The sequence below is a fragment of the Seriola aureovittata genome, chromosome 21 (genome assembly GCF_021018895.1).
Source record: "Seriola aureovittata isolate HTS-2021-v1 ecotype China chromosome 21, ASM2101889v1, whole genome shotgun sequence".
NCBI classification, from domain to species: domain Eukaryota; kingdom Metazoa; phylum Chordata; class Actinopteri; order Carangiformes; family Carangidae; genus Seriola; species Seriola aureovittata.
The window spans coordinates 1,700,815-1,716,768 of NC_079384.1; the positions used below are offsets into that span (position 1 = coordinate 1,700,815).

General features: G+C 43.4%; 1 long non-coding RNA gene across 1 annotated transcript in view; it reads left to right on the forward strand.

Moving 5' to 3' along the window:
- Positions 1-15,954, forward strand: part of LOC130161984 (uncharacterized) — a 50,645-nt gene that overhangs the window by 18,676 nt on the left and 16,015 nt on the right. The window contains exon 3 of the long non-coding RNA XR_008826208.1: positions 6,424-6,652. This is a non-coding gene — a long non-coding RNA (uncharacterized LOC130161984). The remainder of the gene's footprint in view (positions 1-6,423; positions 6,653-15,954) is intronic.

Consider the following 15,954-nt stretch of genomic DNA (forward strand, 5'->3'; position numbering starts at 1 on the left):
GGGGTTTGGATAGGATCCCAGAGCAAAGTGATTGAGAAGCAAGAGGAATCGTGCATGGGGATGGGCGAGCCGACCCGGTAATATATGATCAAATAAAGCTGCGAGCAGCATTATGGGGCCCTCGCCCTGCCGCACACCTCAGGGCAGCTGTCAGGACGCCATTTGTTATGTTCCTGTATGTCAAGTGTAGGGTCACTTCAGGGTTACTTCCTGTTGTCAGTAGGTGGCGCTATGACTAAAACAGCATGCGGATGTCTTCAGTGTGGGACTGTCATCAAGCACGTGAAGTTCGGAGCAGATTGGACAATGTACATTTGACTTACAACAACTTTCTGTTTCAGGGTGAAACATCAGATTCGTTGCACCGACACAGTCATGGCGTTCAGCGAAGGTAGCATCGAGACCTTAAACACATTCTGATTAAGTTCGAGTTGGGCGTGGTCAACCTGCTAGAGGGAAGACATCAAGTGTAAAACGTGACGTTTCCAGTTGCCACAAGGGGGCGCTATTGCAAACTTCACGTTTGCTAGCCTAGCATTAGCTTAAAGTGTTTCGGTTGTCGGCTGGTCTTATATTCAACATCGATCCAACTTCGTTTGCCCATTTATCAATGTGGTCAAAAGAAGGTGAAGGCAAACAAGTCAAGTTCTTAGACCATCTCACCGTTCTCACACAGGATTTATTCAGAGACATTAAAGTGTTCAAGGCTTCCCGCCCTCAGCGTGAAAATGGCCGCCGTGTGAATATGGTCGGGCCCTAAATGCAGTGGTTTGACTGCACGTGGAAGTCGGGAGGAGAGAGCAGGAAGCATTTCCTTTATAAATGATGAGCAGAAAGTGGAAGGACAGAGATTTAGGATGATGGAATGAGCTATTTGTAGGACGACGGTTTATGTGGCAGAATGGTACAACACACACACACACACACACACACACACACACACACACACACAATCAAAGAACCTATGTCGCACTCTTGGTCGAACTTTTCCCATCCTGAAACTAGAAGCCACTCCTCGACAACACCCCTGTTGTGAATGAGTTGCAGAGCTTTATAATAACCTGTGTCTGCAACAGTGGAAGTAATAGGACCGAGCCTATGGACTGAGACAAGCAGCCATTTTATAATGAGGGATGGAACCGCTCAGCCATACAGCACCACTCCTCCTGTTAGGATCCTTAAATTAAAGAAGCAAACGATGCGTGCAGCAAATTCTCGCCCCTAAAATCTCCAGGGCTACCTTCCTCTGAGTGGAATCTAACTCCACTTTCTACCAGCTCAACTCTCATCTGCTCCACTGAGTCAGCCCGGCTCTCAGAAAGAGGGGAGACGACTCGCTGTCTTCAGTGTATCACTGAATTGGAACTGTATTTATCCACGGACCATTTTCATCAGTGCAGGAGAGCAGTTACTTGTGCATTTCATCACTCTGAAAATTTATGGCACTTACAGCAGTGTTTCTTCAAACTCTGGAGTGTTTACCTCCTTTTTACTTCAGATTGCTGGGCTTGTTGAGAACATGGCATTTCAATTTCTGATGCCACCAAACACTTAGACTGAGATGTGGGGAAGGAAGATCGTGACCACGTTTCAACAGAGCTGAAGTGCAGGTGATTAAGAGTAAGGATGTAACGTGAATTAATTAGAAATGATGTCTGAGTGTCAGTTGTCTCTAAAACAGAAACAATAGATTCAATCGTCTTTAAAGCAAAGTTGGTTAAACTTTTTAAAATCAATTTGTACAATATCTGCATGTGGCAGGTCTGCACTACTAGATATGTCCCGTTATATTTATTCATGGCAGTGATTGGGCAAAACGATTTGCATTTACATCGTGCTCAAACTGCTTTACACTACTAGTCACATCCCCCCATTCATACAGCCCCGTGTTTCGACATGTTGTTGGAGCCGGGGCTTGAACCACCGCTCTTCTGAGTACTGGCCGACCCGCTCTGCCTCCTGAGCCACAGACGCCCGTGCAATAAACCAATCAGAGTGCCATCCGCCAAAGCTTTTTAAAAGCCAGAGAGCCTTGAGAAGTGTGAATAATTTTGTGGATCATTATGAAACTATGGTGTCTAGGTCAGTGGTTCCCAACCTGTGGGCCGCAAAGCTAAGGTTAACAAATCATTTGCAAAACAATATACAATTTTAATTAAAAATGCACAAAAAAAACTAATGAATAATAAATAAATGAACTAAAATGATCTTTAAAAATATTTAAAATATTTGAAATGATCCACTGTGTTTCTCCTGCGGTCAGTTCAGTCTGAATGTTTGATCTTTGTAGTTAAAATAGAAAGTGAAGTCTTTATGTGGCCTCCATATTGTTACAGGGTAAGAAACACTGAAGGATTCAGGAGGTAGCAAGAAAGAACGCTTCTCTGCAGAGTCTCATTTATGTCCAAGAGACGTGACGCACAGCAGCGTTGTGTAACGCACAATACACCACAAAGAAGCTCAGACCTTCTGAGTTCTGTGTTGTAATGATCCACTTGACTTATTCAAACATCTGAAGCTTATTTTCAGCAGACTTGCAATGTGCTTTGCACTAGGTAAAAGATACAAAACCAAGATTATCCTTTTAAAATGCAGTTACACAAAACGACTTTTTTACCAATAACACATCATCAGCTCTCCGAGGCACACAGCCGCCTCCCCTTCTGGTTCTGGCCTCCAGGTCCTCGTGCCTTCAATAACTCTGGCACATTTACTGTAAGCCCATGAAATCTTTAGTGCAGTTGGTCTGGTCGACCTTCATTGGGACAAACAGTTTGATGCTCACAACTCAGTGGTCCCTCGTGAGGAAGTTTGATTCCTCCACTTGATTTGTTGTGGTCTCCAGGCGCCTCAGTGATAAAGATACAAGTGGAGACGCACTGAATGTACCCAACGTTAAGAAACCAGGACTGTGATAAACCCTCATGCAGCTACAGTGCAGCTTTATCTTTTCTCCCTGAGGACGTCAGTGATCGTAGAAGGTGCAAGAGAAAGTTACATGAATTACATTTTGATGCACGTTGGATAATTGCATGAATGAACAGGTGTTGCTAATGAAGTGTTAGGACAGAACAAACCCGAAAACCCTGAATGAAGTTGAGTTTGAGAGGCCAGCGCTTCACATGAGCATGTTAACAGGAGTTAAACACAGTTGGTGTGAGTGAGTATGAACCCAACCTGCAAATGCTGTTTCACAGGTCTGGTTGGTTTATAGGCAACGTTTTCCACTCTGGTTCAGAGCAGAGAGAACAAATTGCAGGTGTGAATGCACTCCAGGATTTTGCACCCTGACCTGCACTAACTCCACTCTCCTTGCACCCTGTAATAACAGGGAAAAGCTTCTCTCTTCCAGCACTTTCACAAACACAAGCCGCCTCTGCTCCAACCTGAGCGGGATAAATCTACAAGCGAGTGGACTAATAGAAACTCTCTCAGCCATGCATCATAAACTTTGAAGGCTCAAACTGAGGAGAAAGAGGGGAGAATGAAAATAAATGAGGTGTAAACACACACTGGATGAATGTGCGCTGTCGAATCAGCGTAAACACTGGTTATTCATTATCAAACGGGCAGTTTAATTGGTGGCAGAATATGTGCCAGCAAACCGGCCGGTATGAAAAATCATACGACTGCTTTGACAGAAGGTCGACTCCTCCGCGATTTCTTCTGAGAAATTAGTTCCACCGTTCAGATGAGAACCGTAAACCAGGAGTCAGACCGCCAGCAGGAGCTCACCAGCCGACTGGCATGTGTACATATGGATTATGGGGAATTTGCATCTGTTAATCAAGCTTGTTGGAATTTATATAAATAACAATTGGCAATTTCCACGGATGAAACTAATTATCCGCATTCTTTATTAAGCAGTGTTCAGTAATCCCTCTGAAGGTTCTCCGTCGTGGCATCTTTCCAGCGCTCGCCCCTGCAGTCAGCCAGTCATGAGAGAAGCAATTGTTTTGCATGTATACTTCATCAAATCCTGATTGTCCCAGTTGGCTTGGCCACCTACTGTATGTGTGGAGTTTAGTCCAACATGGGCCTTGGAGAGATTCGTGGCAGAGACTCAGATCAGCTACACAACCGAACTCCTCGTGGATATGTTCATGTTTTATTGTCACATTGGATTTGATGTCGCTTCTTTGATACCGGTCAACATACGATTGGTTTTTAGAAGCCTGATAATTAGTTAAAGGAAGTTCAGCCAAGGGGTTTCAGCAGATTGTTGTATAAATACAACAGCGATTTGGCCTCGTCGATCTTGAGCAATCTCGTTTGTCTCTTCGACATTAAAGCTGCATTAAAGCTATTTAGATTCAATACTGTAAAATAATAATGAGTGAAACCCTCCATTGGGAATTATATTTTACAGGCACCGTGTTGGAGCGGCTGTTGTGACGAAGGGACTCCATGATGTCAGGGAAACCTTCGCGGCGGCCCAAGAAAAGCCATGTATAATTCAGGTCAATTTATGGTGAAGCCACTTGGCGGCTGATGAGCTGTCGAGCAAAAACTGGGCCTCTAAGGGCAATAAACAGTCCCAACTCACAAGCCTCTGTTGGCACAAATAAACACAACAGTGTTGGCAGATCAAATGAAAGCAGACAAACAGAAAAGTTTCATGCGAAGGAGGCTGTTAGTGAGACACACAAATCACACACACACATTGTGAGGACGTAAATGTGCTTTTGACGATAGGAGTGCCGTATGAAAGCTGGAGTCAATGAGACTTACTGGAGGAGGCATGCACACAATTATATAATCAACGCCATATTCTCTCACACTCGTGAGTCATTTTCGAGATTTTGGGCTCTCTGCTGTTGCCTGCCATGCGTACGGTGTGTGTGCACTGCTTCTCTTGGTGGAGCCGAGCCTTCGAAGGCATTCATACTTTAATCAATTAAACACTGTCAAGTTGCTGGCTGGCTAACAAGCGGGGGGGGGGGGGGGGAGGGTTGGTAGGCAGGCCTTTCCTCTTCAAAAGAGGCTTGATTTGCTGTGATTTAATCTCAAAACTTATTCAGTAAAAAGTTAGGGCGCATTTTGTAGGAACTGTGGGAAATTCTAAGGTTTGTTGTTTTGCAAAATCAGAAGGAAAACAACATAAAAAGCCCCGAGCCAGAAAATCAACACATCTCTGTGCTGAAGTGCCGAGCGGAGAGCCATCTTTGTGAAAACCGTCCCATGCGTGAGTCATCACGCCTTTACCCCATGAGCGTCCAATTTGCATAACTACAGTTGCAACCACCAGGGAAAGTCGGCTTCTCTGAGCTAAGTTCTGTCCTATCGTGTTCCTCGGCTGCTCCAATCGTTGCCGAGGGAAACGCTGCCGTCATCTCGGCGCCTGATACTGTACAAGGTTCAGGATTAAATCTTTTATCTAAACACCAGATGCCGACATAATTAGATCACGCAGAATCTCCGTCTCGCTTCCTAATTGATCGTACAGGAGGGTCACGCTGACGCTCGCGTTTCACACCTCTCCATATATCACACCTCCTATAGTCAATGACTACTTTTCAACCATCTGTTACCTGAGCGTTACCTCAGCGTTTCATACATACCGGTACGCAGCGTCCCCGCAGAGAGGATGCTGATCTTAACCAAGTCTAGTTTCCACTATCTCCTGCTGGGCGAGGTTCACGTCGAGGTTTCAAGGCCATGCGGCTGATCAATTGGGCCGGAGCAACTTCTCCTGACATCAGCCGGTTGCTGGAACTGCTTTAATACACTGTTCGACTACCTCCGCCCCCGAGCAGGAACAGATGGTGAGTTTTGGCAGCTTTTTTCGTTGGCTGGAAAACTCCCTTTTGATTGAGATGCCCATTCTTTTACATGTCTGAAAAAATATGTGCAGAGAGCAAACAGTGAAGAAGAAGAAGAAAAAAATAAAAAAAATCACGGAAGCAGAGCCAGATTTCATCTTGCTATGTATGCAGTGTCTTATAGACCATCTGGATGGTTTATTCGGCCTTTCAGGTTTCACTGCACGTCCATGAAATCGCTGTAAAAGTCAGAGTCGGTGAGCACAGTCAGGTTTTCCCCTCACACAGACAGACCAGTCAAGACTGTGGATGCTGCTCCTGTGTTTATTACGGCGCTATCTTCCAGGAGTAAATCTAAATAAAGGATAAATGCCTTTATTTGCCTGCTGTTCTACATTAACTGCAGTAATCAGCTAATGGGCAACTTTGGTCGCAAACCACAGGGCTCTTCAAGGCTGTGTTACAGTCACCATTAGTCTTATATTGGTAGTGACAGCGCATGTACGCCCGGGTTTCTAAGTGACTCCTGGTAGTGTCCCTTCTAATCCAGTAATTGGTAGAGAGAATGGGAGAGAGGGAGGGAGGGAGGAGGAGAGAGAGAGGGAGTGTGCACAGAGAACACACAGAGAGGACTGACCCTTTTCTCTCTTTCTCTAATTAGCAGTATTAGACAAAGAGCCCTGGGAGAAGACAGATTGCATCCCATCTCAAGTGTGAGATCACTCATGTTGGAGTGGCCCTCTGAGCAGAGCCGGAGCAACGTGCCAGCATGTGAAGTGAAGCCGGCAACACAACACACCTCCTGTGGCCGAGGACGGACGTGGGCAGAACCTCTGTAGACTTATCGACATCGCTGGCAACAGAGCCGGGATGGATGGGAAATACAATCAGTGAGGCAACTGTTTATTATCTGCTTATGTTATCTGTGTGTGTGTGTGTGTGTGTGTGTTTAAAATGTACTCAAGCTAATTAACTCCATAAAAGAAAAGCGAGCTAGCATGCGTGGCTAGCGTCACAGCAGTGTGAAGGATGGAGCGCGGTAAAGTCTGGCTTCACCGTGGAAAAGGATGCGGGACGCTCCTTCGCCGCACGTCAGATCCGAGCGAACGCTGTGCGACGTGAAGCTGCTGCGGATGTCGCTTCAATAAGAGCAGTTTGACTTTCACCCTCATGTTTTTCTGGCTGGAGCAGATTTACCTCTGATTCCAATTTAACTGTGAGATTCTTGGCCACCGCCGTCTCTTTCCTTCAGGGCATTTTTAATCCGGCGAGGAGGCGACAGCAGTTCACAGGTTTTATTCGAGGACACAATATCTCAGTAACTTCTTCAAGTTTGGGACAAACATTCTCTTGGAGGATGGAAGGATGAACTGATCAGATTTTGATGGTCAAAGGTCAAAGGTTTTGGCCATAACTCACAAATGAATTCACCAATTATGATGCAATTTAACTCAAATGTCTATAAGGGTAAAATGAAGTGATGACATTTCATATCCCCAAAGGTCAATGTAAAATATTCATTAGCGCAGCTTCAACCCTACTTAAGTCCACATAAATATATATATATATAGACTGCATATTAGAGATGTTCCTTCCCAATATTGATCCTGATACCAAGAACTGATTTGATACCATCACACTGTAAGAACAGCTGTATACTGTTGATTCAGGTTCAACGCACACAGATTCATGAACGCCACATAATCTCTCTTTTATTATCTAATTTGACTGTTAGTCATGAAAATATAAATTAAATGACACTTCCTGTCACTCCTCCAAATTAAAAGCCTTGCATACCTTACATTTTGCTAACAGCTAACGTTCATCAATTCTTCTTCGGTGCTCTATAACAGTAGTTGCCAGTGGCTGCACAGCACAACTTCCTGTGTAGGCTACAGTTTTAGAGCAGTGAAGAAGAATTCATTTGCAGGAAAACTGCTGTTTTATCTGGGTGTGAAACTACGTCTATTAATAAATTACTTGCTTAAAATACTGGATTCGAGTCTATGCACTGATATGATGTACAGTATACTGCACATTATATATATATATATATATATACTAGTATAGTGTATATAAACATATATATGCATGCATATTTAAATTGCAGAACATAACAAAGTAAAATATTTGTTTAGTTTCTTTGAGACAACAAGCCCCGCCCATTATTGGGCTGATTTGATGATCACAGTTTAATGCAGCTCAGTGTGTTTTACATATGAGAAGAGGAAACTTGATGTGAGTGCATCGGATCACACAAACACACACATCGTTTTCTGTGTCTGTCTGTAGCTGTTCCCCTGAACCCAAACCCTGGAGCTTTACATTTAGATTTAATGACATCAAACCCTTCAGATCTTTCACCCTGTAAAAGTGAGGGAGGAAACACAGAGACAGAAACACATCCCTCTTTGCAAAGAATTTGTTTTCCACTTTACTTTATTCACTCTGCGTATGTGTAGCCAAGAGACCCAGGGCAATTTTCCGAGTTGCACCGAGGCAATTGCACTAAAAAAACATCCTCCTTCAAGTCCTGCGTCAGAGCTTTTAGCAGGATAATTTTGGAAGGAAGATACAGTTTATCTGAGGACAAAAACTCTGCTGAAGGTGTCCTCGGCTCTGTAAAGGCTAACAGCCTTATCCATCACATGAATACATCCAAACCAAACCTGCTGATTATCCCGACAAACAACATTAATCTGAGCCGAGGCCGGATGAAATAATGATGAGGTGAGATAAAGCCAGCGATGGACTGGGGATGGAATATGTCTTTATCATTATCCTCATCTCTCATGCAGAAATACGATGATTAGAAAAAACACGGAGATGTTCTTTTCTTTCCGTTGATCCCATATTGAAAAGTGCTGAAGACGATGCCTGGAGGCTTACAGCGAGGGGTGGGCGGGGGTTACGGCAGCCCATACATACCAATGACATTTATCCCTGAGCAGGTCCAGGAAGACTGCTGAGACGGCCGTATGCACATTTTTTATTGTGGTGAGAAAAGTGGGCTCCGTCCCACCGCCAGGTCGTCTCAGGGCTGTTTTGATGAGCTGGGCGGTATTTGGGATGAATGTGCCATTTCTGTGTCCTTCAGTTTTAAAACAGAAGCAGAGAAAAGGCCCTTTATTGTGTTAAGTAGCAGCGGTCCAAAAGAAAAAGGAAAAGGCCCCTTTGCTGCAGCTCCCAGGACCCCCCCCCCCCCCCCCCCCCCTCAAGGACCGCTCTTCCAGGCCTTGAATCACAATGCAGCGTCGCTCTGGCTCCAGGGACCCGCCGGGCTCCAAACACTCTGAGCTTTATTCTAATATCTGCTCGCACTTTCATGTACGGCCTCATGTGTGTGTGTGTGAGCAGCTGTTAATATTTCATCACTTTGTATCATCCACACTCTCCACCTGATGCAATATTTAATACACGGACACTGTTACACTACTGCACGCTTCTCATAATTATCATTTTTTTACAGAGAGGAAGAAACAGCTGCTGTGTTCAGCTGAGGACCGACAGAGATCGCACTTTCTGAAATGTTTAAACTTTGTTTTCTCTCACTTTATCATTCATATCTGTTCAAATGAAACATATTGAGCTCTGTATGAAGTGCAGATACTGTATATTTAATAACATTAAAAGCAGTAGATGAGCTCAAGTCTGTGGTGTTGGTCCAGTCTTAGTTCTGATCACAGATCAGTCTGATGTCAGTCAGACTGTTTCACAAAAATACAGACTGACTCATTTTAAGACAAAAACATTAGACACCTTACCCCCAGGCTATCTCAGGCCTAAGACCATTGTTACCATGGTAACAATCAATGACACCTGCCCTGACCAGTAGCACCCAACAACAAAAAACAGGAAAACATGGCTCATAATTTGTGGTTTGCTGACATTGTTCAGGAGAGAGCAAAGAAAAAGGTTTTAGAGACTGCAACCATATTTTAAAAATCATATATATATATATATGTATGTATATATACCTTTGACCACCAAAATCAAATCAGTTCATCCCCTTTGTAGTTCTGGAGATATCACATTCACAAGGTCACTGTGACGGTGACCTTTGACCTTTGACCACCAAAATGTAATCAGTACTCCTTTGAGTCCCAGTGAATGTTTGTGCCAAATTTGAATATATTCCTTCAAGGCGTTACTGAGATATCGTGTCCACAAGAATGAGATGGACGACAGGACGGACAACTCAACAACAACATGTCTCCGCTGGTTAATTCACTGAATCTCCTACAAATGTTTCTGTCGAGAAACAATAGAAAACTTTTTTTTTTTTTTTTTGTAATTTGACCAAAAGAAAGACCTAACTTCAATAGAGAAGGAATATTTACATATACATATTTACATGTCAACATTAAAGGAGATCAGATGTATTGTGCCGTGACTGCTGCTGTGCATCCTGACCCTGTCGTTCCATTGTTTCCCCGTCAGCGGCGGCGTCACCGAGCGACGCCGTCCTCATGATGAAGGTCAATCTGAGGCCGCTATCCTCTGAGGTCTCAGCGGGGAGGCTACTGTTTGTTCCCGACACTTACACACACACACACACACACACACACAAACACACACCTTCCACCCTCCACCCATAACACACACAGAAATATGCATATGAACACTCATGCATGCGTGCAGACATACACACTCCCAGTGACACAAAGCTAGCTCAGCACAGCTGTGGCTCGGTCTGATGTGAGCATGGCCATCCAGGCAGAAGAGGTCGTTTCCCAGCATCACTCATGGGTACAACCTTTTGATCTCTCTGTCTCTGTCTCTGTTTCTCTGTCTCTCTTTTTGCCTTTCCCTCAGTTTCTCTCAGCGTCTTCATCCAGATCCCCGAAGGCTGATGTAGAGTTCAGCACGTTAGATCTAAAGTAGATAATACAACCGTCCCTAGTTACAGTGTCAGATCATGTGGAAGTGGTTTTTATTCATTTATTTTTTGTTATTAACATTGAAATGAAAGAAAAACAGGGATTGGGAATCATTGTCTATGCCAGTGTCACACAGGACGTCACCCCCACTGCTTAGCGTTGACATCAAGTCGCAGCAGATAAATTCCTTAATTATTTTTATTTTATGGTGTTATGTAACAAACTGTGTGTTTGTTTTCTAGTGTAACATATTGCAGCAAAAAGTAAAAACACACAGGACTGGCTCTCTGTTAGTTATAGTCATCCAACCGCTGGAGCTTTGAAAGAGTTTAAGTCAATGTCAACATCACCTTCGACCTTAACGTACAACAAGCAGCAGCTCATCAGGACCAGATCACATTTCTAGAAGCCTCTTCAGGAACGGGCTGAGAACGTCTGTAGTTCAACAGTTTCATACAAAGACGTTCACACAGTGAATAAATGATGCTTGATGCTGTTTTGTTTTCACAGCTCCTTTTTAAAATGAGCTGAACTGACTGTACATGTGTTAATATTGGATCTCTGTCGTCGTTCTGCCAACAGTTTGTCAATGTTAGAAATTCCTAATTTCTCCAGTTCTCAATTACAACTAAGGGCCAGACAGTTGTCAAACCTTCAACTGTCTCTGACTGCTAACTATTAGCATCCTGAAACAGCCGCCAGCATCATAGCACATGACTCAGGCTAGCAACAGCCTTGACAACAAAACCCTGATTGATTGACACAAATACAGAGCGAGATATTTGACAGATATCTGTCGGGTCTCAGGACACCGAGCTTGAAACCGGGACAATCCTGAACAAATCAGAGCATCACTGTAGCCTGACATGAACGTTTTTGCTCATTTGCTCATCATCACAGTCTAAACACCATGACGTGAAAACATCCTACATGCTGAGGACAGATAACATTTTGTTAGCAGTTGGTGCTGAAGAAAAGGAACTGAAGCGTTTCACAACTAAACTGACCAACGGCGACATTTGCAGTTGAGTTCAAAGTGCTACAGCTGAGCAGCTAGTTAGCTACTTAGCCTCGCTATCAGACATTCACATCAGTGAACATGAGGCGTGAGTCATTAGCTAGACAGCTAATGTGACAAGTGATAGACAGATGGTTCATCCAATCACCTGTCAAGTATTTTTGTCCAAACAGTTTCTAATGAAGCCGTCACAGATGCTAACAAACCATCTGACACGTCAGGTTAGCTGTTAGCAGAAAAGAAGCTACACATAACTCAAGTAAAAATTGGCATAAACATAAAAGATTAATAATTTAACAGGTTATAAACATCAGCCAATGATAGAACTGACTCTACTACATTATTCAGATTTAAAATGAAATGATTTGATTAAATACACAAGGAGTTTCTCCATCTGTGTTGACAGAGTCCTTCATAACTGTATAATATCATCACTAACAGGTGTAGTGTCGCACTATTGTAATTCTTGTACCAATTAAATGCTACACATGGCATCGTGGGACTGTTAGCAGAAAATAGTGCACATGCTCTTTTGTGGGAAAAGAGGTTTGTTATTTACAGTCATTTACAGAACAGATCTGTTGCAGAAAAAACACGTAATTTAATCTCTGATGGACTTCAACAATGTGACCATATGTGACTGTGCGACCGTGTCTTCTCATGAAAACTGTGAGCAGGTTTTGGACGACAAGCCGCGGCTCAGAGATGGAAACGTGAGAGAGGGAATAGCTTTGTTTACCTGGCAGCTTTCAGTCCCTTCAGCAGTGAGACAGAAACAGTTGTTGGGAAATACAGTAGCTGAGGCGTTTGACATCATGTGAATTCAGCCCTGAACATATGGATGATGCAGAGATGGAGCCCGCAGCGCTCATTAGTTTCCTTCAAACCATAACACATAAAGGCTTTTTGCTTTCAGCGTCAGCTACTGTTTGTTTTCTCTTTGTTCAATTATCAATGTCCACACTGTTGCTAAATTCATGTGCTGGGTGTTTCTGCAGCTGGAGAGAAACACTAAAGCACATGAAAACACGTCTCTGGAGAGACAGGGTTTGAAGGAACTCTGGGTAATGAGCTGGAAAACTGCATTGATAATGTTGATTGTCACTCTGCGGTCTCATGTGAATGTGTCAGGCTGGATAAATAATGTGTGAGGTGCTGTCTCAATTTTGTGGATGCTCCCTGCGCTGACCCTCTTAGCCGACATCTCACTGAGGCTGTTTAATTATGTAAACCTATAGTCGGGGGAGGGGAGGGAGTGTTAACAGAAAGGAGGGTTGTTGTTTCATAAAGTGAAAAATATCAAACAAGAAAAATTGAGGTAGAAGTGCTATCAGAGGGGCTTGTTAGCTGCACCTGCTATCCGCTGCAATCTTCAAGTGCAGACAGACGACGCTGGCTTCACAAATAAACCTTGTGGTTTTTATTAGCAGGAGCGTGTTTGAAGAAAAACACACAAAGCAAAAAATATTCAGAAAATATTCGCAGCCCGAGCAATCTGTGCAGAAATTGAAAATGCAAGAGTCTAAAATGGATTTTCTTCAACAACAAAGATAAGGCCAACCTGGGAAACAAGCACGGCTCAGGTTCGGGAGACGGAGCTGATATGAAAGAGAAATGGAGGGATAGCTGAGAGGCCTGTGAAAAATAGAAGGGAAGGATGCACATCAGTATGACAGCCTATTTGGAAAATGTATGCTCTGGTATTGCTTCTGTGTTCCACAGAGAGAGAACATGTGGTTAGAAACGTGGCTGGATGAGGGCAAGAGAATGACAAGCTGATGCACTCATCTCATTTCTCCTCTTTGCTCAAGGAAAGCCCCAGCTTTGAGAAAATGGTCCTATATTTGCAGCTGTGACCCACTTTTACACTTTCTTACTGGAGCTACGATATGCGCGCACACACACACTCACACACACACACACACACACACACACACATATGCACACCCACGCGCCTACACATGCCGTAACGCATCAGTGAAGAGGAAAACAGAGGCATCTGGAGAAGTCGTCCTCTGGGAGGCATTGACATGATTTGCGGGGGCTCGCTGCGTTTTCCATAACTTTGGTAGTGCAGCGTTCTGCCAGGTGACTTCCCCAGCTTGTTCACTGTGGCTGCCCAACTAATTGGTGAAACACACGAGCGGACCGGAGCAGGGAGCTGAGGATTGTACTGTAAAGAGCCATGTGAGACCACACAATGTATAAATAATTGCACATTAATGTTTAACTTCAGTTTAAGTGTGTCCTCAGGAGTGAGGGGGAGAGTTTAAGTTCTTTGCGGCTCAGCTGGAGCTGAATCGACAAACGTCACCTCAGATGTGATGGCCTTGTTTGTGGTTTTAGATGGGTTTTGAATTCCCCTACATACACTGCAGGCGCAGGCCGTTGTTACTTAACGAGCTCAGACAGAAAGAAAAAACATTTTAACACACAAACGTGTCGTGTGCCCCCGGTTCTGAAGCATCTACTGCTGTGATATGCTCCACAGCAATGCTAACAGTTAGCCAGCTAGCGATAGCAACATTTGCTGAATACATTCATAATGAAGTTAGATAAAATTAGCATGTCTACTGTGGCCGTCACTAATGGAAACATTATGAACCAAAGAAGACGAAAGAAAAAATAGTTCCAAGTCCAGCTGGAGCTTTCAGCAGCTCGTCAGGTTTTCCTCTCAGTAAAACCAGACCATAATTGGCTCCATGGTCGGACTGGGAAATAAATTCAGCATTGGACTGATCCACTGGAACTGGCCGCGCGAATGACACTGATGGAGCAGGTAAAAATTAAAAAATGTCAAAAACTTCAAAATATGTTTTGATGATCCACCAGCCAACCAGGATCTGAGCTTGTAGTCCTCAGTCCGGTCCACAGGTGATCCGGTCTCGTCTCTCTCTTGAAAAACATGGTTTCTTCTTCAGTGCAGGAAATTCTGGAAAGTCACTTTCACCTGAACGCTGCGTACTGCACTGAGCCATCTCACCTGTATGTGTCTATAAATGTATAAACGGTTTAACAAGAGGGACTCACATGCACTAACGTGCACGCTGCCAGAGTCAAATTGTATTGAAATGAATGAAAACAATAACTTTTATCAACACTAACTTGTAATGTGTCGTAAATTTGTAAATCTTAAGATTTTCATTCTATCAACCCCCATTTTTATATATGTCTTGAAGGCCTGTGACCTGTGTTGTTAAAACGTTAACTGTAGGTGTCACCAAATAAACCAACAACTGAAATCTCAAGGATTGTCAGACTTTTAAAGCTGTATTAATTGACTTTGTTGGCCACTTGGTGGTAGCACAGGAAGCTGTAAACCAGCTCATAAAGTTGATACACTGCCAGTCAAAGGTTTTACAACGCCTCCATCTCCAGTTTATTTTGAAATGTCAGCAGTTAAAGTCCAGTGAAGCACCTTAAATGGTACAAAGGTAAGAAGTAAACTGGTCAAGGTAAACAAAAAAGTTTGTCAGAACTGACAAATGTAAACTTTTTCAGTGATGAAGAATTTTGTGAACTTTCATCTTTGCTGCAGCAGTGGAAGTAAATGAAGCTTTGAAAGTCGATGCAAACATTTTCTACAGGTCAATGAATGACAAACTGTGTTACTACACCCTTTGATCATCACCATGACAACACTGTACCGCAGCAAGTAGGACTAGACTGTTGTCAGAGAGAAAGATTTTGGTGGTGAAAGGTCAAGGTCAGTGTGACCTCACAAAGGCATACCTCAAGACTTCATGGCAATTATGACAAAATTTCACACAAATGTTTAAATATTTTATGACTGGATAAACAGGGATGTGACCTGAAACTAGTCTGAGTGGCGGAGAGAGACAACCATGAGGTGGTAATTCTGGTTTTATATATGATATGTATTTTGTAGGTGTAACATTTAAGTTTCTTATTTACAACCCCTTTAGTGTGCAGCACTTTTGGTTCCTACCTCTCATTGTTTACAGGGGGACAAGTGTGAATGTGACAGTCTTTGGGAAGCACGTCCTGCTAAAAGAAGAAAGTTGAGCCAACTGTCCTGCCATGTCGGTGGTGATTATAGAAGACAGTTAAAGAAAACTGTAGCTGCTTGTCACCCACATCCCAGAGAGACTGGAGAACACTACCGACCAAGAAATCAGGGTTATACTATATTCATGTTTTTTTACACTACATGTGGAATATCTCCAGATTCCTTGATGACACTTCCAGCAGATTATCATAATCTATTAGTGATTACACGTTGAAAGAAAGCTACAGACTCCTGTATGAGGGCAACACTCTGCAGGCACACACA